The sequence below is a fragment of the Thermobia domestica genome, chromosome 9, assembly GCF_964235325.1.
Source record: "Thermobia domestica chromosome 9, izTheDome1.hap1.1, whole genome shotgun sequence".
NCBI classification, from domain to species: Eukaryota; Metazoa; Arthropoda; class Insecta; order Zygentoma; family Lepismatidae; genus Thermobia; species Thermobia domestica.
The window spans coordinates 161074963-161101527 of record NC_137462.1 but is presented as its reverse complement, the minus strand read 5'-3'; the positions used below and the strand labels follow the sequence as shown (position 1 = coordinate 161101527).

The 26565-nt window shown below is 35.9% G+C and overlaps 1 protein-coding gene across 3 annotated transcripts in view; it reads right to left on the bottom strand.

Annotated features, from left to right (window-relative positions):
- Positions 1-26565, bottom strand: part of LOC145695147 (multiple coagulation factor deficiency protein 2 homolog) — a 398608-nt gene that overhangs the window by 36477 nt on the left and 335566 nt on the right. Inside the window, exon 1 of one of the 3 annotated variants that reach the window (XM_081772082.1) lies at positions 17277-17410. The exons of the other annotated variants lie outside the window; for them this stretch is intronic. The gene's annotated coding sequence lies outside the window, so the exon portion shown is untranslated. Of the gene's footprint in view, positions 1-17276; positions 17411-26565 lie in introns of those variants that run through there. 3 annotated transcript variants of the gene reach the window in all.

Here is a 26565-nt window from a genome sequence, read left to right as displayed (position 1 = left end):
GATTCATGGCATGGTATTGAGTTTCGTAGCATTGGACAAGCATCAATAAATGGCTGAAACTCATACACTGTGTGGAAAATAAGATCTGTTGCAATTTAAATGGAAGTAAATTTCGAATCGATGCTATTATTCTCGATTCCGATTGCAAAGGATTAACGACCTTTAATTCGTTGTAGACATTTACAACAAACTCTACAATAGATTTGTGCAATCGAGGATTGAAGTGTTGATTTCTAAGGGTGGCATCTCTATTTGCCAGCAAAAAGTCATTTTCATAATTTGCGATCAATGCCGCTTTGAATTCCTCATATGAACTAATGTGATCACGTATTGCTTTAAGCCATAAGGAACAAGGTGGGAGTAATACATGGGGTATTAATTTCATATATTGTGATCGATCGATACACATTATATTGCATTCGTCTTGGAATTTCTCTAAGAAAGAAGTAGCATTCTCATTACACTTACCACTGAATTTGCTCATAGCTCGAATTTCACTCATCTTAACACTTAATTTTACCTTCTTTTTCTCATTCCTTGTTCTTGTTGAGTGATAGTTCCTATCCGTGATATGCTGTGTCGTCACACCATCTATGTTTCGCTCATCAGTACTCTTCGGACAACTTTCTTCTAGTATAATATCTTCATCAGACCCCGGCGAAGGCGAGTTCATCTCTGGTGAGTGGGGAAACTCAAAGCGATCACTACCCAGGTTATTACGGTAAATGTTGTCTTTAGCCTGTAACGTTCTAATCTCTTCCTGAATAGTAACTAACAACTGTGTATTTACACGTATGTTATTAGAATTGTTGCTGACCTGGATCTTTTGCTGTTTAATGGAAGATTCTATTACTTCTAAATCTTTTTTTACAGCACAGATTTCTTGATTTTGGTGATTGTGCTTTTCTTGACAATCATCGGATATCCTTTTTAACTTTTCCTCGAACTGTGAGGATATGTCGTTCACCACCTGGACAATTGTCTGTTTCGTTTCATCTGATTTCTGTTCTATCCGTCTACTTAATTCTTCATATTGCTTATTAGATTCGTCGAACTTTTGGTCCATTCGTCTACTTAATTCTTCATTTTGCTTGTTAGCTTGGTCAAACTTCTGTTCCATTTCGTCAAACTTCTGTTCCATTTCGTCAAACTTCTGTTCCATTCGTCTGCTTAATTCTTCATTTTGCTTGTTAGCTTCGTCAAACTTCAGTTCTATCTTCTGTTCCATGGTCTTGTTAGCTTCGTCAAACTTCTGTTCCATTCGTCTACTTAATTCTTCATTTTGCTTGTTTATCTCGGTAGACATCTGCCTGAATTGTCGCTGTAAAGCTAACAAGAGTCGATCCTCTGATGACAAACCTGGTGTTACACTAGTTTCACCTTGGTCACTAGTATTTGATTCCTGCTGCATTGCTTCGTTGTCCATTTTTCTTATGATTACCTTACCACTTCGCAATATGGTTAAGTTCTTATTCATTAACTATAGTATAAAAGTAAATTCAACCTTACTCTTCTTCTTCGGGAACTGAATTTACAAAGTCCCGGGTTTCGGCACCAAATTTTTACAACGACTTATCAAAAAGATAGTCGTAAACCTGGTTCGTTTGCTGAGGTAAAAATTCGAAGTGGTAGAATTTCTTTGACATTAAAAATATTAGCTTCGATATTTAAATACCATTAATCTCACCTTTTTAATAAAACTGACAACGTCTATAACCGATGTTAAACTGGTTTATTATTTGATATAACTTATAATATCCTTTACTCACTGACTAGGTAACCATAAAACATGTCCATATCAACAACTATCCCATAATAATCACTTACATATATTAAAAAACATTCTTCTTTTGTTAATATGAAATGAACATTCTACTAAGTATAGTGCATATGTATGAGTACTTTCTGCCCAAGGTACAGGTAAATATTACACAAGCCTAAGTATTTTGTTGTAATATATTGTAATATCCCACGTGGTATTGTGTACAAACACTCTACACTTGTGTTTATAAACACCACCACATGGTTTTACGTGAAGATACTATGTTTCACGTGGATCCACTATAATCAGCAGACGACGGACTTCTGGCTCCTCCTACGAAGCAGACGACGACATCGGAGCAGCAGCACCACCGCCGTCTGGGGATCTATAAATTCGGCAGCAGCCAGCAGACCAGTACCAGTTCTCTGGTGTCCCTCCTACTGTTTGCTTCGGAACATTAGGAGTAACCTAACCCCAAGCCTCTAGTCTGCTACAGGACTCTTGGCTTTTTCTTTCTCCTGGCTTAGCCTGCTTCGGGGCCTGTTGGGAATCCTTCACCTAATTGCTTAGCCTGCTACGGGGCTCTGTGACCACTAACCTCCTCACTGCTTGCTACGCAGCTTTGGGGAACCCTTCACCACTCTGCCTAGCCTGCCACGGGGCTTTGTGGAGATCCTGTCTGGGATCTTTCGGTCAAGGACTACCTGTCTCTAACCTCACAAGTATAGAGAAGAATATCTTTGTAGTATTTCTGTAAAATATTGTTATTTAATGAAATTTTATAATAAAAGCCGACGGTGGAGTCAATTCCAGACGCTCATTTTATTACCTTGCTCTACCTACATCCTATATGGGACAGAGTTTTACATGGTCGAGGCTTTGACCGGCTCATTTTTTTTCTGAATACTCCCTTACCGGACGGTATTTTTATTAACCGGGAGTGAAACACTTATAGGTATGTGATTTTCTTATCTGTGAACTTAGTGACTTATACGTAACTATATTTTTAGTGTATGCCTCATATCAGATCCAGGAAAACACTTTTCCGGAAAACAGTGCAAAAATGGCAGAACAGAATTCCCGCCCTTCTTTTAATATCCCTCGCCTTACTAAGTACTCTGGACACGTTACAGAAGATCCTGATAAGTTTTTTATGTTATTTGACCACCATGCGCTATTACATTCATGGAGTGACGACAAAAAGAAGGAACTTCTACCCATGTATCTTCAGGACGTAGCTATTGATTTGGTTTTGCAATTAAAAGCACAAAACCAAATGGACTCAGTTATGATTAATTGAAAGCCAAGCTAAAGGATTTAAGTAGGCCAAAATTACCAGCATATTGGGCGGAATTTAAATTTTTCAGGTTCAACAAGAAGAAAATGAACCTATTGACGCATATTTTAAAGTATATTAAGGGTCATTCGTCAGGTTATGCCTCAAACCACTGTGGAACAAAAAAAAAAAAAAAAAACTATTTATCTTTGGGTTTAAAGAAAAATTTCTTACAGGAGATCGTATTGGAAACATTTATTACGGTACAGGCTTTACAGTCACATTCACAAAACTTAGAAAAAGCACACGATCTTATGAAAAAGCGTGATTACGTCGAATTATCGCAAGCAATTTATTCTCTTTGTGACCAAAATCTATCTGTTAGCAGTTTAAATTCTTCGACGGTTGCTAGCGCCTCCTTTCCCAAATATCACCAACAACCAACTTATCCGTCATGCAATCAGACACTCAATTGGCATCACTAACAAGAACCTGCTGCAGCATTTCCTCTTTACCTTTCGCACCACAGCTACAGGATGCCCTTCAAACTCAAGTATTTTCAAATCCTCCCTCCCAAGTTAGCACTACATAACCCCCATCCGACCCTTTGTGGCAAGCACATCTAACACTACAAACGCCAATGATTCATTGGAATTCAGCAAACTTGCCGATCAAATGGCCGAATTATCTCTTTTAGTGGAGTGACTCAAAATGCCATGAGAAATTCTCAATTTCGACGTGGCGGCCGTAATAATTATTAATTACGAAATGCTAATAACGGCAATAATAACCAGAATAGGAACGGAAAGAAAAGCAATCCTAATAATAATAATAATAATAATAATAATAATAATAATAATAATAATAGCAAATCAACTAGACCAGAAACAGTAACGGTCTGTGGTACATGTTACAAGCAGAAACATTCTTCCAGTATATATTATAGAAGTAACAAACAGGGAAACGCATAGGAGGGTCCCAGAACAATTTTTTTTCAAAACATGATCTGAGGGCCTTTACACAGGAAGAAGACAAACAAAAAGTTGTATTCATTGAAACTAACAAACAAACACCTGCATCACTTTACACTGTGGCTCCAGTGACTGACAGGAGAGAAAATATAAAATTATTAAATCAAGAGCATAAATTACTAATCAATGTAATAATTAATAAAGTAAAATACCTTGTAATAATTGATACAGGAAGCTCTCTAAGTCTTTGGCCGAAATCAATGATTCCTCCAAATACGTAATTAATTCCTTTTAATACCAACCTTAGAGGAATTGAGAATTCCATTGTAAATTTAGTATACATTGCTCTAATTAAATTCAAAATTGGGTCAAGAACATTTTCACATTACTTTCGAATTTTAGAACATGAAGAATTCCTACCTTTATTCGGTGAAGCTATTTTAAATCGTTTAAAAGGTAAAATTGATTTACAACGGAACACACTGTCTGTATACAGGAAGCCACGGCCACCACCATATCCAACCGAAGTGAATGCACAGGAAGAACTATCGGCAAATGCAATTAATTCAATAGGACAGCATACATCAGCTGATGTGTTTACCACTCGCAAAGTTACCATCCCAGCTAGGACGTATTTCTTTCTTCCTATGAATCGGAAAACGGATAAGGAGTATTTCATTGTTTCTCCACTTGAGAATTTATTAGATAGATACGGATTGCAGACTTTACCAACCAAATTACCAAGAAACAATTTCACACTACTGATATCTAACCCATCTAACAGGCCAATAACGTTAGCAAAAATACAACAATTGCATACGTTGAGGAGGATCTGCAAGAGGTTAATATAGAGGGCGATCAACAATTAGGCGATCAAAATGTTGAAACATTTCATAGATCAGAACAGGTAATACAGGATAGATTGGATAAAACTGCACTACTTTTTGATATCAAACTTTTTGACATAAACCGGATCTGATAGAACACAAAAACGCTGTACACAATTTACTTTATAAATACAGGGATGTGTTTTCCTATTCACCTACAGACAGGATATTTTCGTGGCTACGTTCATAAAATATTGATGGATAAAGGGACTTCTTTTCATCAGAAGTCACCTCTTATTCCTTTGGCAGTGAGACCACAAATTGATCTCCAAAATTAAGCAGCTTTTAGAAACTAACATCATCAAAGAAACCAGCGATAGTTGGTTTTCGTCGCCACTTCTAATAGTACGAAAGCCAAATACCTCAGAGTTTCGCTTGGTTCTGAACTTGCAGGCATGTAATAAGTTTACAAAATATCTTAGTATACCATTCCAATTAACAGAAGATATTTTACATATGCCTAGGGGCAAATTTTGGATATCCAATTTCGATAAAAAGCAAAGTTATTTCCAACTATTATTGCACCCTAAAAGTAAAAAAAAACATGACTTTTGAAGCCAATCATAATAGGAAATCGTATCAATTTCAACGCTTCCTTATGGGCCATACTACCTCATAATAAAGCCTAACTATAGCGGTACGTATGCTTCTGGAGGGTTTACCACCTCGTATTACTGCGTTCGCTGATGATCTCATAATAGGGAGTAAGAATTGGAAACAGCAATTATCGGACTTGGAATTACTCTTTAAGAGGCTACGAAAACACTATTTTAGAGCTAGCTGAAACAAGACCCACCTGTTGTACTCAGAATTAGGCGTACTAGGATTTACAGTCAGTGGTAAAGAAATCAAAATTTCTCCCAAAATTGCCAATAAGATACGGAATTTAAAAAAAAACAACAACTTTTAAGCGGGCCTTAAAGGGATTTCTCGGATTCTGCTCTTACTTGAGAGCCCACGTCAAAAATTTTACTGAGAAAGTGGAACCGTTTCAAGTTCTTTTAGAAAAGAATTCGAAATTCAAGTGGACATCACAACATGACGAGTTATTCGAGAAACTTAAAACAGATATAATTCAGGCCCCATCCTTATTTCGTTTACCTATCTTTGGAAATTAGTTTATACTCAGATGCATCATCAGTCTTAGCCGGGGGAATTTTGGCTTGCTTGGCTTGCTAAAACAAACCAGGAACGTGTCGTTTCTTATTGCAGTAGACGTTTTACTAAGAATGAACGCGAGGCTTCAATCTGGCAGAAAGAATTATATCCCTTAATATATGTTCTTAGAAAACTTCGATATTTTCACTAAATAGAAAATTCAAGTTCTCCTTTAGCCTAACCGACATAACCGTGGGACGTAAAACTAAAAAAAACAAAGAAAATTCAAGTTATTTATTGACGCTAAGTGCCTGACTTCATTGAATACTCAGCCCGACAAAGTGGGAAAATTCACTCGTTATACAGTGGTGCCCCCCCCTTATGTCCATGACGCATCCCCCGCAATTGTCTATCCATAGGTGTTCTTCCATGAAAAAAAATCTTTTCGATTAATTTTTACACCCGCTCAAGCATATTTATATTGATTTTTACCCCCCAAATATTTCAATGACGCAATTTGCGTCATAGCCCCCCCTTGTGGGCACCCCTGCGTTATAAGATATTTTAGCAGACTAAAATTTTGAAATACACCACATTAAAAATTTGCAGCATCCTGCAGATATTTAGAACAGAAACAGGATATACAACGCGACGAAGAGCACGAAAGTGACAATTTTTCTTACACTGAGGACGCTAAAGTTTTTGCATCTCACTCAATGGAGCAGACCCTTCAAATTGACCAACCCATGGCACTACCAAATTTGGATAAAGAACAAAGAAAGGACACTTTATTTTCAGGTACCATCACTGTGCTAGAAAAAATAAGGATACTAATAAAATGTCAACACTTCATGCCGCAAAATATCTTAAAGATGAACTACTATATAGGACACAAACATCCTCAATTGGGACTGTTATATTAGCTTTGTATACCAAAATCTTTACTAAACAAATGGTTTGTTGCTATTCATAATAACCGATTGGCACCTCACTTTGGACATACTAAAACTTAACAATCGGCATTGCGGAAATTTTATTTCGCTAATATGAAAGCATATATAGCAAACAAAATAAGGGCGTACACTATCCGCCAAAAAACTTAAACAGCTACCAACTAAACCATCTGACCAATTACTCCATCATCCTACTTCAGCCATTGCTACTGAGTGGCAGTATGATTCGATAGGGAAAATACCAGTCGGACAAGGAAATTTTAAACACATATCGCAATTGAAATGTCAACACGTTTCTGTGTTACAAAGGTTGTAGATAAAATTACAGCTGAAGAAATTGAACAATTTCTCATATACGAAATCATCCTTAAATATGGAGCTTTTTCGTACCTATATTTAGACAGACATCCTGTACATAACGCAAAGAGACTACAAAACTTATCAAAGCTCTACAACGTTGAATTTAAGTTTTGTCCTGCATACGATCACAAAACTTTGGGTGTAGTGGAAACATTCTACAGAATTATACAGAATCCTTTTAAATTTTTTGTAAAGGAAAATCGAAATCAGTGGCCGAAGCTCATTCCATATATAACTTTTGCGATCAACACATTCATCCAGGCTGGAACTAAGTATTCAAGTTTTATCTTATTACAGGGTTACGAACCCAAAACGATTTTTTATATTGCGATTGCATCGACTCCAACATTATGTGTAGACCGAGAACACTTAAACAGAAGTAGAGGAGTTGTAAAAGACAATTTAGCTGCAAGCTATGAGAAGCAAAAGGAATATTATGATGCAAAGTATAAACAAATTAGCTTTGAGAAAGGACAAAAATACTTGTGTTCTATCCAAACCGTCAGATACATTATCCTCTAAATTTGTCGGTTCAGTAACTGTACTTGAAAGGATTAATCCTAACCTTTATAAAGTTAAATTCCCCGATTCATATAGTCAACCGAATAGGAAATTTCTGTGGACAGAATTAAGCTCTATTATGAAGACATATGAAACTCAGTATGATGATAATTAGCTTCTTTTTACTATACGAGCGAAGACATTTAAATAAAGAAACAACGGCGGACCTCACGACGAAAGATTCACGATAGGCGCCACTGGCATCTCTGGCATGTAATATTTGGGGGGACCTCAAAGAAAATGATTTAAATGGTAGTATCTAGACCAACCTGTTTACTATCTTCGATTGCTTGTGTGACCTTTCTGCTTACCTTCACGGACCCCCTGAGATATATCAAGAACTCTGTTATAATCATTTCACAGCCTGAACATTATTCCAAATAAATATATTATTATTATTATTTACAATTCTGTCGTTAGTAAATAAATTAAATTAGAATAAAATATTGAATATTTTGTACTTCAAAATATTGGGGGGAACGCGTCTCCTCGTCACCCCGCCAGACGCCCGTGATAGGACCTAACATTTACAACTCATCTTTTGAATATTTCTCTTCTTTTCAATTTGCCAGCACGAAAAGAAAAGAGCAGGATAAGAAAATAAACACATCTAATTTTTTTAAACTCAATTGGCTAATAATATTGTATAGCATAAAAAATTTTAATAATTATCACTTTTAATTAAAAAAGACAGTACTCGCCATTCGAAAGAAGAAACACGAAGACAAGCATTCAGTTGGATAAATGACTTTTCTTTGTGATACAAACACTTCCTATTCTCCCTTATTTACAAAAAGCTGATTCATTATTCTTCACTGAATGAAAGATTGCCGATATTGCACTTCCGCATTTAAAAAGGCAAATGATCTATAGAAAAATTAGTAACCTATAATTATTCATTTCCTCGATTAGTTTTTCTTGTTTTCACTATAGATTAAATATTGTCACCGACATTATGCAACATAAACATTATAAAGGATGTTCCAAAAATCATGACCACTGTTACTTTATAAGGATGTCCAGGTATTCAGGGCCATCATTATCATCATCATTGGCATTTAAAAATTGGATTCTTTTATTTAAATATTTTTGTTTAGTGCAAATATTTTAGAAACATTACACCTTATACAGGATGACCAAGAAATCACGCCGTTCGCATCACGAACTTTCCAATATAAATCATCTTTATATTCCAGTGATCATCACAACTTATTTAGTATTCGCAACTCTTTTTATGTTATACTTACTATATCGCCGCCTTCGCTCGGAACCCATAACATCCAAACGATCCCGCTTAGATATATCTCCACCAATTCAAATGGACACATTTAATAGTATTTATACTAATAACGGAAAAACCACTTCACAGACTTCAACTTCTCTCACCACTTATGAGCTAATATACATATATTAACAAACCAACGCCAAAACTTAAAACAGCCCTTCCTCGAGGGAAATGAAGTGACACTTAATTTAATGTGCATCGATCCTGCCTGTGTTTAAGGAATAACTGTTTAATGCTTTCTTCCACTGCCTTAGTAGTGCTTCGGAAAGTGAATTTTTTAAAGTGTGTATAATGTTATCAGTATTTTCAGTGATTTTTTGTGTGTGGTCCCTTAGTGTTGCTACCCCTACAAGAATAAAAGTAACCCTTCAGCTTATTTTTAAACAAGCCTAGGGGTATAATATCCCACGTGGTATCGTGTACAAACAACACTACGCTTGTGTTTATAAACATCACCACATGGTTTTACGTGAAGATACTATGCACCACGTGGATCTACTGCAACTAGCAGACGACAGACTTCTGGGTCCTCCTGCGAAACAGATTACGTCATCGGAGCAGCAGCGCCACCACCGTCTGGGGATCTATAAATTCGGCAGCAGCCAGCAGACCAGTACCAGTTCTCTGTTGTCCCTTCCACTGTTTGCTTCGAAACATTACGAGTAACCTAACCCAAAGCCTTTAGTCTGCTACGGGACTCTTGGCTTTTTCTTTCTCCTGGCTTAGCCTGCTTCGGGGCTCTGTTGGGAATCCTTCACCTAATTGCTTAGCCTGCTACGCTGCTCTGTAATCACCAACCTCCTCACTGCTTGGTACGGAGCTTTGGAGAACCCTTCACCACTCTGCTTAGCTTGCCACGGGGCTTTGTGGAGATCCTGTCTGCGACCTTTCGGTCAAGGACTACCTGTCTCTAATATCACAAGTATAGAGAAGAATATCTTTGTAGTATTTCTGTAAAATACTCTTATTTAGTAAAATTTCATAATAAAAGCCGGTAGTGGGAGTCGATTCCAGACACTCATTTTATTACCTTGCTCTAAACATATCCTATATGGGACAGTGTTTTATAATATATATATAGGGTAAAAGCACTAGTGGTCGTCACTGCACCAGCAAGTTCTTAGTCGTTTACGCACTAAAATCCTTGAAATAAAAGCACATGAGATTAAAAGTTCAGATACGCTGCTAGCTTCGTTACACTCTTTCTCACAATATTACGTAACGTGTAACAACAAAACCCTCGGTGGAGGAGGAATACTTGGAGGAAAGTACTGAAGTGTGTGATGAAACAACGTGCAGGAGAGTGTTCACTTGTGTGAAAGCATAAGCGAATCAGGTATGTTTTTGGTCAGTTATCAGTTGCGATACTATAGGTTTTATTAACCTGAGTGATTGACCCTTAAATTTAATATCAATAGAATACGTTTCTCGTGCCGGATTTTATATCTAGGAGCAATTATGAGTTAATAGGTGTGGCGACTACTGGATCACATTTTATTTACTTGTACTAGAGTTCGCCACACCTGATGACTACTGGATCATACTTCGTATATTAAAGGAACCAACAGTCGTCACTGGAATAAACACTGTCAACAAAACTTTTGCCTGCTTTATTAAAACTGCGAATCTTGCTCTCTCGCTAGTTGCACCCAGAGTGCGATATCTTGAGAAGATGGAGGGAATTCCCACACTAAATACTTTTGGAAGAAAATTTCTCCCACTAGAAACCTGCTGAGGGACGGGGGAGAATAAAGTGAAATAATGTCAGAAGTTTGCAAAATAATTGGAGTATTTCATATGTAATTAACGTGTATTTCATATCTAATTAGTGGCTGATCTAGTGGCCAGCGGTGTAATTCTTTTCTCTCTCTTTCCACTCAGTCTTTCCCCACTTCGATTGTCATGATGTCATATCCAGGTTACATCCCGATGTGGTGAACCATGACCAGAGACGTAGCCAGAGAATTTGGTCCATGGGATGAAAATACTACTTATAGATTACTGAGCAAATTTCACATTAATTTTAAAGGTAGCAACAATTGGAGCCTAGGGCTTGCGATATTTCGATCGAACAATTTATATTTTCAAATATCAAAGTATCGATATCGAAATTTTTGATCGGTATATCGATATTTTTGATATTTTGACATTTCTATATTTTCGATTTTGTTTATATTTCGATATTTGCGATATTTTTTTGATATTTCGATATTTTGTCGATATCGATTATCGATATCTAAATCTGGATATTACAAAGACCTATCAACCTATAACCGGAAAAGTTGTATAAAAAATAGAAAACTTCGACAAAGTTATTTTTGGTGTCCTAGAACTATTATCAGATGGGCCCGGCATGCCTGTCTAGCGAACGGGATGCTAGGAATCAGTAAACCAAGATGGCAGTACTCTTGCAGGTTTGCCACCAACGTGAAGCGGCGGAGTGTCACTGGATTTCTGTTATAAAATAGTTGAAGTATTGAAACCAATCGAAATTCACCGTAGGATGGCAGTACAATATGGTGAAAGTTGTTTGACTGAGCCCACAAGTGTTCGAGTGGGCAGATATGTTCAAACGGGGTGTGTTGAAGATTCGCCACGTCCGTGCTGGTAAGGTCATGCTGACTTTGTTTTAGGACCATAAAGGAGCACTTCTTGAATATTACATGCCGAGAGGTCAAAATGTAACCAGTGCGACGTTAACAAAAAATATACTTGAAAACTTGGAACCAGCAATTATACTGTCATCCGACGGTGAAGTTTGATTGGTTTCAACACTTCAGCGAACAGAAATCTAATGGCATTCCGCTGTTTCACGTTGGTACAAACCTGCAAGGATGCCGCCATCTTGTTTCACTGATTCCCAGCATCCTGTTCGTGAGACAGGCGTGCCATGCCCATCTGATAATAGTTCTAGGACACCACAAAAAATAACAAAGAAGCACAAACTTTGTTGAAGTTTTGTATTTTTATGCAACTTTTCCAGTTATTCATTGAGGGTTGATTAATTCGTGTGTCAATTTCATTTGTTCACTGTGCAAAAGTGGTATGAGGTAAAGCCGTGCAATTTGATGTAACTTTAGACGAAGGACATAAGTTTTCTTTCGCCATAGAAGCATGTCACTTGTACTAAAGATTGAAGAGATATAGGGTCAAAGGTCAAATTTCGATTTTTTTTTTCCTTATGGGATTGCAATAGTAAATTCTGAAAGAGCCTGAAAAATTGTAAATCGAAGTGATAACAAAGAAAAAGCTTTATGGTATGATTCTATGTCGGAAGCCGACCAAATATGCGTCAATCAAGTGTCATGGTCAGAGGTCAATGTCAGATCAAGGAAACAGGTCACCTTGAGAACCCATTTGACATGATGAGGTACGGAGATTGCGTTGTTTTCAGTGTATTCAAATGGGTTCTCAAGGTGACCTGTGACCTTGATCTGACAGTGACCTCTGACATGACACTTGATGGACGCATATTTGGTCGGCTTGCGACATAGAATCATACCATACAGCTTTTTCTTTGTTATCGAAGCGACAAGACCGAGCGAAGTAGCTTAAGTGGTAGAGCGTTGGCTTCGCATTCGGGAGGTCGTGGGTTCGAATCCCGCTGCCGACCATCCTGACTGAGGTTTTCCAGGGTTTCCCTCAGTCCTACCAGGCAAATGCCGGGATGGTACCTACTAAATAGGCCCTGGCCAATACCTTCCCAAATCCTTTCCATTGTTATTGTTGTTGTTGGATATCCAGTGTAAAATGGCCTCTGAGCTGTATCTGGTGATTGTTAAATAAATAAATCACTTCGATTTACGTTTTTTCAGGCTCCTTCAGAATTTACCATTGCAATCCCATAAGAAAAAAAAAATCGAAATTTGACCTTTGGCCCTATATCTCTTCAATCTTTAGTACAAGTGACATACTTCTATGGCGAAACAAATCTTATGTCCTTCGTCTAAAGTTACACCAAATTGCACGGCTTTATCTCACACCACTTTTGCACAACGAACAAATGAAATTGACACACGAATTAATCAACCCTCTGTATATACTCCTGGGATACCGTTGTAAATCCCACGCTCTAAGGACATAATCGAATATATACATGAAAATGTCATCTTGCGAACTTTGATCATTTTTCTTGAAATTATTTTGGAGAATCCAGTTCACAAAGAAATCCAAAGTAAAAGCATAAATATCTTGTACTTTATTTTGCTCAGCTAAAACGAAAAATTTGTAGCCGTAATAGTTCTCTAAATTCACAAACTTAAAGGTACTCGATAGCAGTGGCGGCTCGGAAGGGAATTTACATCGATAAAAGTTAAAGTTATAACATATTGCTTTAACCTAAGGGAAGAAAACTTATTAATGTATTCCTTCTTGTACATTAATATGTACAAAAACAATACATTAGGTAAGTTTTATTCCCTTAGGTTGAGGAGATGAAACATTCTTTTAACCGATGTAACTTTCTTTACAAACTGCCACTATTTGATATATTAATTTGCATCAATAACTCACGAAAACGTATTTTACTGGACAAATATATTCTTCATACTTAAAAGAACTTTACGGAAAAATTCAGGTTCCGGAAAAAATCCTCAAAAGAATTTTTCTCCAATACAAGTAAATATCTTTGGTATTACAAATACATCTGTTTTTCTTTTTTATGTAGTACGCGCCTTTAGTGTGAGAGATTTGGGTTTGATTTCCGGTGGGAGCTCATGTGGTTCGGATTACGTTAATCAGTATGTCCCGTCTCATATAGCCTCGCTGCTGAAAGGTACGTTAAACTCAAAATCAACTTTTTTTAAATATACAAGTTCAGAAAGTAGTGTCTGAAGAAGTTACTTCAATGGTCTGCAACATTAACATTTTTTTAATTCATGTAAACATTCAGTTAGCACATCTCACATTTGGTGTGTGTGGTCTCGGATTCGATTCCTAGCGACGATAACTAACTTCAAAGTTTATTCAGCATCATGAGGTAATGGACTTAATGCATTGGGAGCTCATGTATGATAACCACACACATCATTGATCTAACAATGTTTTTGTGCATGAAGCCAAGGTGGCTCAGTGGTAGCCCTAACAGCACAAGATGTGCTAGGCATGTGTCATTTAAGTGTCCCAGCTACATTTTAGGTACCCGACACTTGGTGCATATGATATTCATGTATGTACTTCAGCTATCTACAGTTTTAGGTACTTGTTACACCTAATTGATATTTGCAACTATGTACCACAAATATAGCATTTATATACCTGGTTCAGTTTCGCACTCTAACAGTCATTTGTTTTTATGTCGTCACTTGGGACATATATGTGTCATGTTCTAGATACGTTCTAGATACGCGATTGTGTATTAGAAGCAACAAATGCATCAACTTTATTAGATGGCAACGTCGCCGATCATTTGAAAGTAAATATGGAAGAATCATGAAATAAAGTAAATAGACACTCGCCATTTTGTTGTAAAATTACATGGCGAGCAGATTTTATCTGATCCCAAATGGTTATCGTCGAATATGCGCGGTTAAAAGAGCACTCTGGTTAGTCGAATTCAAAAGACCTCAAAAATTTATCCCTCTACAAGCGAAGTTCTCATCATCGCCTCTGTGGCCAAGTCGAAAAAGCATGCGGTTAATAATCCAAAGGTTGGTGGTTCGCGCCCATCCTGGGTTACATTTTTTTTTACTTGTTTTAAGTTTTCTTTAGACTCACCTTAATGTAAACACATTACGCATATAGGCGATTTAACATATTTTGAGGGAGTAATTTTGTGGTTCATTGACGCTTACGGCATGGGAAACATACTAGGCACGTTCCCCTGGTACATGTCAGGCATGTGCCTAGGGGCGGACATAGACTGTGACTATCACTTGCCATCCATGTGATTTCTCTCTCAGAGGTACACTCATGTCCAAAATTATTGTCTGTCTATAAATATGTTGTTGTAGGAATATAATTTGATAAGGAATTCGCCCGGTATTTCTTATAATGTTAGTATGTGTATAATCGGCAAAGACATGTATGTGGCAAATTTCATGTCAAAAGAGCAGCAAGTAAGAACAATAAAACGAAAATAAAATTTTCTTGTCCATTTAGCAACATTTTCTTTAACTCATTCTAATTTTCGTATTTATAATTCTTTTCCTATGAAATTTACCACAAAATATACATTTCCCTATTATACACATAGTATTAAAAGTACCCTGCAAAATCATTATCAAATTATATTCTTACAAGAAGGCAGTTATAGATATACGACAATCATTTTGGACATGAGTGTACCTAAGATACACACTGGACACATTCCCATGTACACTCATGTCCAAAATTATTGTCGCATGTCTATAAATATGTTGTTGTAGGTATATAATTTGATAACGAATTCATCCTTTATTTCTTACAATGCTAGTATGTGCATAATCGGCAAAGACGTATGTGGAAAATTTCATGTCAAAAGAGCAGTAAATAAGAACAATAAAACGAAAATAAAATTTTCTTGCCCATTTAGCAACATTTTGTTTTACTCATTCTAATTTTCGTATTTATAATCCTTTTTCTATGAAACTTACCACAAATATACACTTCCCGATTATACACACAGTGTCAGCATTAAAAGTACCGTGCAAAATCATTATCAAACTATATTCTTACAAGAAGACAGTTATAGATATGCGACAATCATTTTGGACATGAGTGTACCTGAGGGAACATGATAGGCATATGCCTGCTATGTAATTGTGCTCTTAGGGAGAGCGTTCATCTCTGGTGTGTGAGGTCAATGGTTCGATCCTAGCTCGCAGGACAAACACCGTGAGTATAAGATTTCTGGGAGTTCTCCTGTTTCCTGCAACTTTATTAATTCCACCATTGAACTTATTTCTCATCATCTCCGTCTCTTTTAGCCTACACGGTATGCATGGGACGTTAAACTTGAAAGAAGTTTTCTGAGGGGTTAAAGCCTCAAAATACTACACATAATTTATTGCTTGTTTAGTTGGATTAAACTTTAGCGTCTCTCTTAACACCGAGGCCATGTGAGACCTGGGTCTACAGTTCAACATAGAATCGAAGCCGGGATTGTGTGCAACAAAAGAGAGAGTAGCTACTAGCCACCAGACCAAGTGAGGAAGTCTACACATAATCTAAATATCATATTTAGTGGAAAGAATAATATCTACCTAGGTATAGATTAAAAAATACAACATGAAACATTTAGAATGTAAAACAGAGACATGTACAGATAAATACATAAAATAATAACCAAGAATCATATAAACTTTTTAAAATAATAATAATAATAATAGTTATAACAATAATAATAGCTACATTTATAAATACTTTGGATACAACTGAGAGCAACGTATCAATATATCAATAGAGATGATGACGTTCTCTTTTATTATTTTGTTTTCTGTTATCTTGAAAACGATACATTTTTGTATATTTAGTAGATGATTGAGATATATCTAAAATAGATGGTAAGAAAAAAAAACATAGATTAGAGAATGTGTGTTGTGGGAGAGGGATAGGAAGAATAAGCAAAGTGTACTCAATAGTTGTAAAAAGTACAGAGTCAAGTGGGTGTTAGCTAGTGTTTGAATAAGAGGAGGAGAGAGAGAATTATAAAAACATGACTGGAGATTTTATCGATTGATTCACCAAGAGCAGAGAGCCCGTTCCTGTCATTCTCTCCCCCCTCCATCCACCTTTCGGCTTCCGACCCATCTACTGCCCCCTCCACATCATCCTGTGTCTATCTCCTAGTAACAACGTTCGATCAAAAGATAATTGTAGCAGTGGGACAAATGTTCGGGGTTTTGATGGACTCATGTTTGGTCGTCTATGAATGGTAATTACAAACTATAATCCCCGCTTGGCGACCTTACGCCATTCAATAGACTTATACAGTGTAGAATAGGCTATAGCTACACTTGTCACCCTTATTCAAACACTTTTATTGAAATTCTGTTAACCCACCATCAGCCCCTATTGTGAATGCTTAACAATAGGCTAGTGCCATATGGTTTGGCTCTAGCTGTGTTCTATACGGATGTTGGGCTGTTGTAACTGCGGCTGTTACTACCAGCACCTCCGTTGACAGATTGAAATACTCTTCTTACCTTCAACTACTCCAGGGGAAAAGGCTGTTGGGTATCTTGTTCACGGCATTCTCTCAAATCCTCACCCTTCCCACTTCATTCAGGACGCTCGGATCGCTAGTTCGGTCGATGCGCACCCTCTTGCTGTGTTCTACTAGTTCACGCTTGTTCCGTTACGCGGCGCTGTTATCAGTGGCGGAGAGTAAAAGATGCATTTTGTACACAAATTTTTACACGGAAACACTGCTACTGAATCAGCTTATCAAAAAACCCTTGTTTCCCCTACAATCATTCTCTTCACGTTGTAATTCTTTATTGTGAGGATGCAGGTCGAGGATATACATTCTGGATCCAAAGATGAAATAATAATAAAAAGACAATATCCTAATGGAAGTTTACTTGCTTCAAATTCAAGAGGTTCTGAGATCAATTTTCAGTATCGGCTACCTAATTGAAGTTCTTCTGTGGTTCATCATATTCTAATGCAGCAGAAGCTGGAGTAGTTTGAATTAAGACCAGAACCACTTTTCGATCTTAGTTATTAAACTCAAAATTCTTTTATGGTGTACAATGACTCAAAGGTAGATCGCTAACCTCTGGTGCGAGGGATTTCTGGATCAAAATTCCTTTGATGAAAATTTCTTCAAAATTGAGTCAAATGGATAGGAAATTTTAAAAAAGCTTAATCATACTGTATCACATGTTCCTTGTGTTCGAGAAGACAGTTGGAAAATAAACTTAGGACCTTGCCCAAGAAGGTCACTGCATTTACCGAATTTTTAGATTTCCAAACTATACTATACATAAGTACTGGAGATCTTATAGCACAACCCTGTCCTTCCAGCTATCGATAGGTGTCTGAGCAAAAACGGTATTAAAAAATCTCTAAAAATAGTTTCTGAAATATTCAGCGTCTAATAGCGATAAAATTAAAAGATTTTGTTTTAACGATGTGACTTCGCTGAAGCAGTAGCGACGCTAGGCTCGTAATAGTATGGGGGCAAGAGGGAGGCAAGAAAAAATTTGGCAATGCGAGGCAATCACCCTTCTTTTGCTTTCAATATGATTTGTTTACATATTATTATTATTATTATTATTATTATTATTATTATTATTATTATTATTATTATTATTATTATTATTATTATTATTATTGTATTTTACATGTATGGAAATATAGTTTTAAGTTTTGTTACAAATTGTATCATTGCTCATAAGTTACAATTATGACACTCTAGAAGCTTCTTTTTATAGAATCATTTTATCACATACATGATATGGTTAAAAAATAAAAAGGGTGCTTTTTGTATTTTTGCAATTATTATTATTATTATTTGTGTTTTAAATGTACAGAAATATACAGATTTACTGTTGTTAACAGATTATGACTTTTGTCTGAAGTAGTGATGGCCAATTCCGGAATTTTTACTTTCCGCATTCCGGAAAGTAAAATCGGAAAAATTTCGGAATTCAGAAATCTGGAATTCGGAAAAAATCCGAAAAGTGAAATTTCTGATTTCGGAAAAGTTTGACCATCCCTACTCTAAACTGACAACTGTCACACTTTAAAACTTTTTTCAAATAATCATCTTAATAAATATTAGGTATACTTAAAAATAGAACTGGTGTAATGTGTAGTTTTGATATTACCATAATATCATATTTTTGTACTTTAACTATGACTTTCAACTTTTTTCCCAGTTGTAGTGTACCATCGCTTACAATTATCAAACATTTATAACTTTTTATTGGATTACTTTGCATTTACTAGGTATGATTAAATAACGAAAAGGTATACCTTTTTTTTTTTTTTTTTTTTTTTTTTTTTGTAATAATCTTGCGGTTTTGTGAATGGAAAATATAGGCCTAGCAATATAAGGGGTTGAGTGATTATTACAAAGCCAATCAACAGAAATAAGAAACAATAGACTAATGTACATAGATGAAAACATTAAACATACATACCAGTAATACTTCTTAGAATTACATAGATTTACATACAAAATGTTGTGTCCTGTATTTTACAGCTCATTCTTTTCATTGATCATATGATGTCTTCTTTTAACTTTGCTTTCACAAGTCCGGGCTGTTGGCTTGTAAGAGATGGAACAGGAACTTTCCAGATGATATTTTCAAAAGGTATCCAACAAAAGTCTTCATTTTCTGGCCAGTAGAATATAGAAGGCCCAGAGCGATTCATGAATTGCACTCTGACGTACAAAAACAATAATTGCAAAAATACCAAAAGCACCCTTTTTATATTTTAACCATATCATGGATGGGCTAAGATGATTCTATTTGAAAAGTTTCAAAAGTTTCATAGTTGTAACTTAGGAGCAATTACACAATTTGTAACAACACTTAAAACTGTATATTTCCATACATGTAAAATACCAAAAAATAATAATTACAAAAGCACCCTTTTTATTTTTTAACCATATCATGCATGTGCTAAGATGATTCTATTTGAAAAGTTTCAAAAGTTTCATAGTTGTAACTTACGAGCAATGACACAATTTGTAACAACACTTAAAACTGTATATTTCTGTACATAAAAAATAATAAATACAAAACTACAAAAAACATCCTCTTTATTCTTTAACCATACCATATACGTGTTAAGATGAATGTACAAAAAAAAAAAAGAAAAAAGTTCAAATGTTACTACTATGAAACTTTTGAGCAACGGCACAATTTGTAGAAACCCTAAAATTTGCTTTGTATGCCTCTTAATGTTTGACAGTAGGACTTTTTGCAAGGTTACTTAAAATCTTCTGAAAGAGCAAAAATTAAGGTTTCATTTGACACCTGGATGAGCCCAATAACTTCAAAAATAAGGAAGTTATGGTAATTTAGTTCCATGATGCTGAGTGCCAAAAAGTTAAATTGAAGAAAATTCACATTTTTCAAAAAATTCTCCCCGGCCCATTTCTCATCCAAAAAATCGGAAAAAAATTAGCATAATTTCATTGGTATTTATGTATGAAAAAAAAAATTGAAGAGAATCTGAGACATTGAAGCACAGTGCTCTAGGTGATTTGACATGGAATGACTCTCTATAATACTTAACTGTGAAGTTTTAGCTATGTGAATATATACATTTTAATCAGAACAACAGTGAAACCAATCGCAGTAGCTTTATTCGACAGAGTTCGAATTTAACAACATATTAAGAGTACATTCCTTTTTTTCCCATTCTGATTATAAAGAAAAGTCTACCACTACTGTTCGCAATGGATATATTTTTTTCGAAATTGAGAACAAAAGGATTGATTTTTGCTTCAGAACCGTTCACCTCTGGTGCATGTGGTCTCGGGTTCAAACCCTGCTCCCGCCAAGTGAACTTTGTGGTGGACAAACACCGTGTGCGTTGGTTTTCTCGGGGTTCTCCCGTTTCCTCCCACTTTCTTCATTCCAACATTTCATTCATTTCTCATAATTACCGTCTCCTTTAGCCTAAACGGCATAATTGTGGGACGTAAAACTCAAAAATTTCATTTCATTTTTCTTTGCTTGCTTTTTCTTGGGTAATGCAACCATTGTAACATCAAGAAAATCCTTTGGGCATTCTCCACTCAAATAGATCTTGTTAATAATCATCTTGTTCACAATCAGCATTTGGCTCCTGGTGTTGATCTTACCTCTCCCTCCTGATGCAATATGTCACTAATCTCATCATATATTACTTCCACTTCGTTGTCGTCGTGGTCGATTGTTGGCATATACACTTGCTCTATCACAATATCCACTGATTATGCACTTATCTCTACAAACATCAAGCGGCCCCTTTTGGTATGCTTTTTGCTATTTTGTTCTTCATTGCTATCGGGACACCATTCTCGCCCTTAAGGGTCTTCACTACAGCGAAATTAAACTACCGTTAATTTTAGAGTTTTTCTGTAATATCTTTAAAACAAATAAAAATATTCGAAAAGCAGAAACGTAGTGAAGTAGACAATACGATTTTGCATATGATACCTTTACCACAATTCACCTATCTGCTTTTAGTATGCCGCTATTTACAGAACTCGCCAAAAATGCTAAATCTATCTACAGTTGCAAATCGAAAGAAGATAGATGAGTTGTGATAACGGTATCACATACAAAATCGTATTATCTAGTTTCTGCTTTTCGAATAATTTTTATTTGTTTTGAAGATATTACAGAAAATCTCTAAAATTAGCGGTAGTTTAATTTCGCTGTAATTTCCCAATCCTATCTCACCTCTTTCGACCATCGCACTTCACTCAAACCCTGTATGGTCACTTTTCATGTATCCATTTCCACTTTTAAATTTTCAAGTTTTCTTTACGTCGTAAAGTTCGTATGTTCCAGGTTCCTATTCTAAAAGTAAGTTATTACTATTTCCTCTTTTGATGATTCTTCCCGGAGTAGTCCCCACCTGGAGATCCGAACGGAGGACTATTTTATCTCCGCAATATTTTACCAAAGGTAGAACCATCGTTGTATTTAAATCGCCTCCTTCGTCACTTCTGGTTAAAAATAATTTGGTAGTATTCCCTTTTCCATATCTTCCATATCTTCATTCCGTTCTGATATCTTCATTCTGTTCATAAACATCTTATTATTCATCCTCCTTTTAGGACAGTTTTCCCTCCTAAGGACAAGAATGTGCCCTGACCTCTACCTACTCCTCTGATCTCCGAGGAGCTCGTTGGCATTTGGTAGAGATTAACTCCTTATCCCGGGAGTCAGTCGGTCCCCAGCTACGTAAGCCGCCGAAGATGTTGCCCGCGAGGAGGTGTAGATTGGGATTTTGCCTTCGTTTAGGATGAGACCCGAATGCATTCCTGAAACTCTCCAGTACTTTTAGAAAGCAAGTTTTTGCATACGTATCTCAAATTCATCTTTTCTAAATTTTGCAATTTTATACGGTTCTTTTTTTTCCTTAGTATCTGATAAACACGAATATTGTGGTTAAGCTTAAGCTATGGCATTAAGCGTTAGTATTGTAAATTATTTTTGTGATAAAATGATTTTGTAGTGCTTAGATTTTGTTTATTCATTTAAATATTTTTTAATATAAATTCCTTAGAGCTATAAGAACCTATATAGCTTTTACAGCTCTGTAGGTTTTGTCCAACAAATTGTGTTTGGTTAGTTAATTATTTTTTTTAAACGTTTTGTGTTGTAGGCATTTATGTAGCGTTGTGTATTTGTAGGTAGTTGTGTATTTCTAACTAGTTTTGTTCCGTAATTATTCAAAGTAGGCCGATTTAAGATTTCGAACTCATGTAGAGGGATTGGTCTGATTTTATTTTTTACACTTTCTTTTCTAAACTGTCTTTTTTATTATTTATTTTTTAGTTCGGCCACCGTGATATTTTTTCGATTTCGATATATTTTGAAGGTAAGTTTATAGTTTAAATTAAACCCCAAGTATTTGATAGTAGTAATGGCCTAGATTTTAGAATTGAATCTATTATCAATTCTAATAATTGATATTTAATATTCTATTCGAACTATTTAATATTCTATTTAATATTCTATTCGAACAGATTTGGAAATTGGTGCACTTTTTGAACTTTTAAAATAATTTTGTCATTTGTTTAAGATTGGAGCCACAGTGGTACAGAGTTTATCTTTGTGTATGGGATCCCTAGTTCAATCCCAGTTCGCGCCAAGTGAGTTTTGTGGTGGACAAACACAGTGTGCGTGGGTTTTCTTGGGGTTCTCCCACTTTCCTCATTCCACCGTTTCATTCATTTCTCATCATCAACGTCTCTTTTAGGCTAACCATAACTGTGGGACGTAAAACTTAAAGATTATTGCTTCAAAGTTAAAATGTTGCCATATCCACTAACACAATGGTATGAATAAAACGGAGTCTTGACTCTGCTCACTTTGGTAATGAGTGAGTTGAGCAAGCTCTGTTTCATAAGCAAACCATCAAATTTCGTATGAATAAAAACCATCATAGTTGCGAGAACTTACTCCTAAATAACCTGAGCATGCTCATAGAGTTTGTTCCACTCTGCGCAGAGATGGCCAAGCAAGTAGTTTAAACAAACGTGTTAAAAATAAGTGATACAGAAGATGATTTTGGAAAAAAAAGAATGACTCTTTGCTAGCATTTGTGGATATGATAAGAGATTATTCAATCATGTTTAGTAAATCCATGTTACCAAAAGTAAGATAAGAGAAAGCATCTGCATGAAGAATCTTGTGGTGTTCCTATCACAGAATCGCAATTGAATAAGAAATAGCTAACATGAAAGTCAGGCTTAAGAAGAAAAACCGAAGAGGCAGGAAACAAGCCAATAAAACTGAATGATTGGAAATAATTACTGAAGCTAATGGATGGTGATATCAATCCTATTATTAAAATATTGAAGGTAAGTCTACTTTAGTCTAAAGTCATGCCATTTCTGGTTAAAATATGACAATGTATAATAAAGCAAGAATTCTTAACCTAAGATCCCCAAACCCGGGGAGTCCATGAATGAGTTTAAGCGTCTTCCTGTGGGATAAAAGTTAAGATTTAGCCCATTGCCTACAGTTCGTGCTGTTAATTTATTTCTCACGTTGTCTTTCGCTGTTATTTTTCTCCAAAGTATTTTCTTACATAAGCTTCATGCGCTAATAATGCGAAATCGTCAATTTCGTGTGTGGGAACTCGAGCGAGATTTTTCACTTTAACGTCCAATTAAGTGTACATATGTTCAATGAAACGATCAAATAAATATATAATTTTATTTATATTTATACAGGGTGGGACAAATAAAACTGGCCCGGACGAGTGGATACGTTTGGACTTGAATGTATGCATGGAACCACATCACGTGACACACACACCACCTCGGTCACCTGATCTATCCGTGTTCGATATTTATGAGGAAACTTGAAGTCTAAGGTGTAAGGCAACAACCCTCATAGTCTTCAAGAACTGCAGCAGAACATTTCTGATGAGATTACAGCAATTTCAGCACCCCAGCTTCGATCTGCCTTCTGCAACTTCCTGACCAGGGCCCAAAAGTACCAAGAGATGAATGTTGGTCATTTTCAACATCTGCTATAAGCAGGTTAGCGAACTATTCCTTTGCTATGTTTCTTTGTACCCTGGAATTCTGTTCTCCGGGCCACTTTTATTTGCCCCACCATGTATTTTATTATCTTATTTCACTGTAGTTCTGGCCTTCATATTAACAAAGGATACATGCCATCAAATTTTAAACGTTCCGTGGCATAAGAAGCAAGGAGAAGTGGACAGAGCTTCTGATGAAAGTACTATCCTTAATTCATATGGTGGAACTAGGGAAAGCTATGAAAATTCAGACAGTATGTCCAACATTACCGGCATTCGAACCCGCGCTGCTTCGCAATAGCGTCCTCTTCTTCAAACTCTCTCTCAGCAATGTCAAAATCCCCATCTTTCAGATATTTAGCCACATAATGCAGAACAAAACAGGCTAGAATCACCGAAGGCCGGTTGACAATATTATTTTATTTTCCACAGTAGGGAATCATTGCTTCACATAGCCGAAGTATCTTTCTGATAACGTGTTCCCTGGTGAAGTAGTTGCTGACACAATACTCTGAAATGTAACAGACACAATACTCTGGTCCATACTTATATCCTCCCCTACTGCGCTTTGAAAACCGGGATCACTTAAATATATATATATATAAAAAAAAACAAAAAAAAAACGCCTTCTCTGTGCATCAGTAAGTACGAGCCGCCTGTAGTTTCGTTTGATTCGCGTAGGAAATAATCACTTAACCACTCCACGATTTCTTTATCAAAGCGATAGACAGTTTTATAGTCCACTTCGAAAGTGTTTCTGCGCTCCTTGTATATTTTCTATCACTGTTGCATACAACCATTTCCACAAAACGTCTTCACTTCACGGCTTGAGTCAGTAAGTAAGGTAACTCAAGAATTTTGGAGAGAGTACTCCCAAATGTGAGAGAGATCTCAGTTTTATCCATACGAAATTAGAGCTATCTCAATAGCGGTAACTCCTTGCTTAGACGCTAAGTGACCTCTCCAAGAACTTACTCATCTTTCTCATCTTTATTCATACCAAAAGGAGTAAACTCTCCAAAACTGGAGTAAACTTACCTTGCTCAACTTTATTCACAAGACCCAGTAATTAATCCTTTCTTAGATAGCACAATATAAACTCCAACATCCTTCCTGACTATCAGAGTTTCCTGACCACCATCCTTCCTGACTTGACACCGTGGAATCATTGTATGAAATTGTACAGATCCGGATGCATATTATTTTCTACTTCTTGGGAAAAAATGACAGGTTTATTGATATACTAGCGGTAGATATATACAAAAAAATAAGATAAATACCTCAATCCGAGAAGAAATAATGCATACGGGCCACAACACTAAACGTTCTCGCTCTCACTTCTTAAATTGGATCATTATCATGCTGTAGCTACTATTGAACCGTTTATTTACGAAATACGAATAAAATTATTATAGTTTTTCTTAAAAAAAAAAAAACTTTATATCGCAGATAACACTTCTAACAATTGAAAGAGTAAACTACCCCTTGCAATATTTTTCATGAGACATTATTCATGCCTTATTGTAGGGTTGTTACACAACATTTTTATTCATGAAATATGAGCAAAATTTTTCAAAAATAGTTCTTGAGAAAATCGTTCAGGTAAAACTCACCCCCCGAAAGTAAACTACCACTTTTGAACTTTCCCATACAAAATGATTTATGCTTGTTGTAGAATTGTAAATTAAATATTTAATAATAAAACAGTTTTTGAGCAAATTGTCAGAACACTCTCAAGAGTAAACTAACCCTGTGATTTTCTTGTGAAAATTGATTTATAAGTTTCTCAGTGTAATATTTATTTATAAAATATCAACAAAATTGCTTGAGTTGTATTTGAGAAAATCGTTGGGGAAGAAAACTACCCTAGTGTTTTTTTTTTTTTTTTTAAATAAAAAATGGCTTGTACCATATTGTAGGGTTCTTAGGGAAACATTCCTTTATGAAACACTAACAAAATTTTCTTAGTCGTGTTTGAGGCAATCGTCCGGGAAAAAATCACCCCCAAGGGTAAACTACCCCTTGTGATTTTTTTAAAAAATGAAAGTAATTTATACCATATTGTATGCTTCTTAATGTGATATTTATTTATGAAATGTGAAAAAAAATCCTAAGTTTTTTTTTGAGAAAATCGTCTTGGAGAACTTCACCTCCAGGAGTGAACTGGCCTTTGTGAATCTTTTAATAAAAAGTTAAATATATCCTTTTTGTAGGCTTCATATTTATAAAATATGAAGAAAATTATCTTAATCGTTTTTGAAAAAA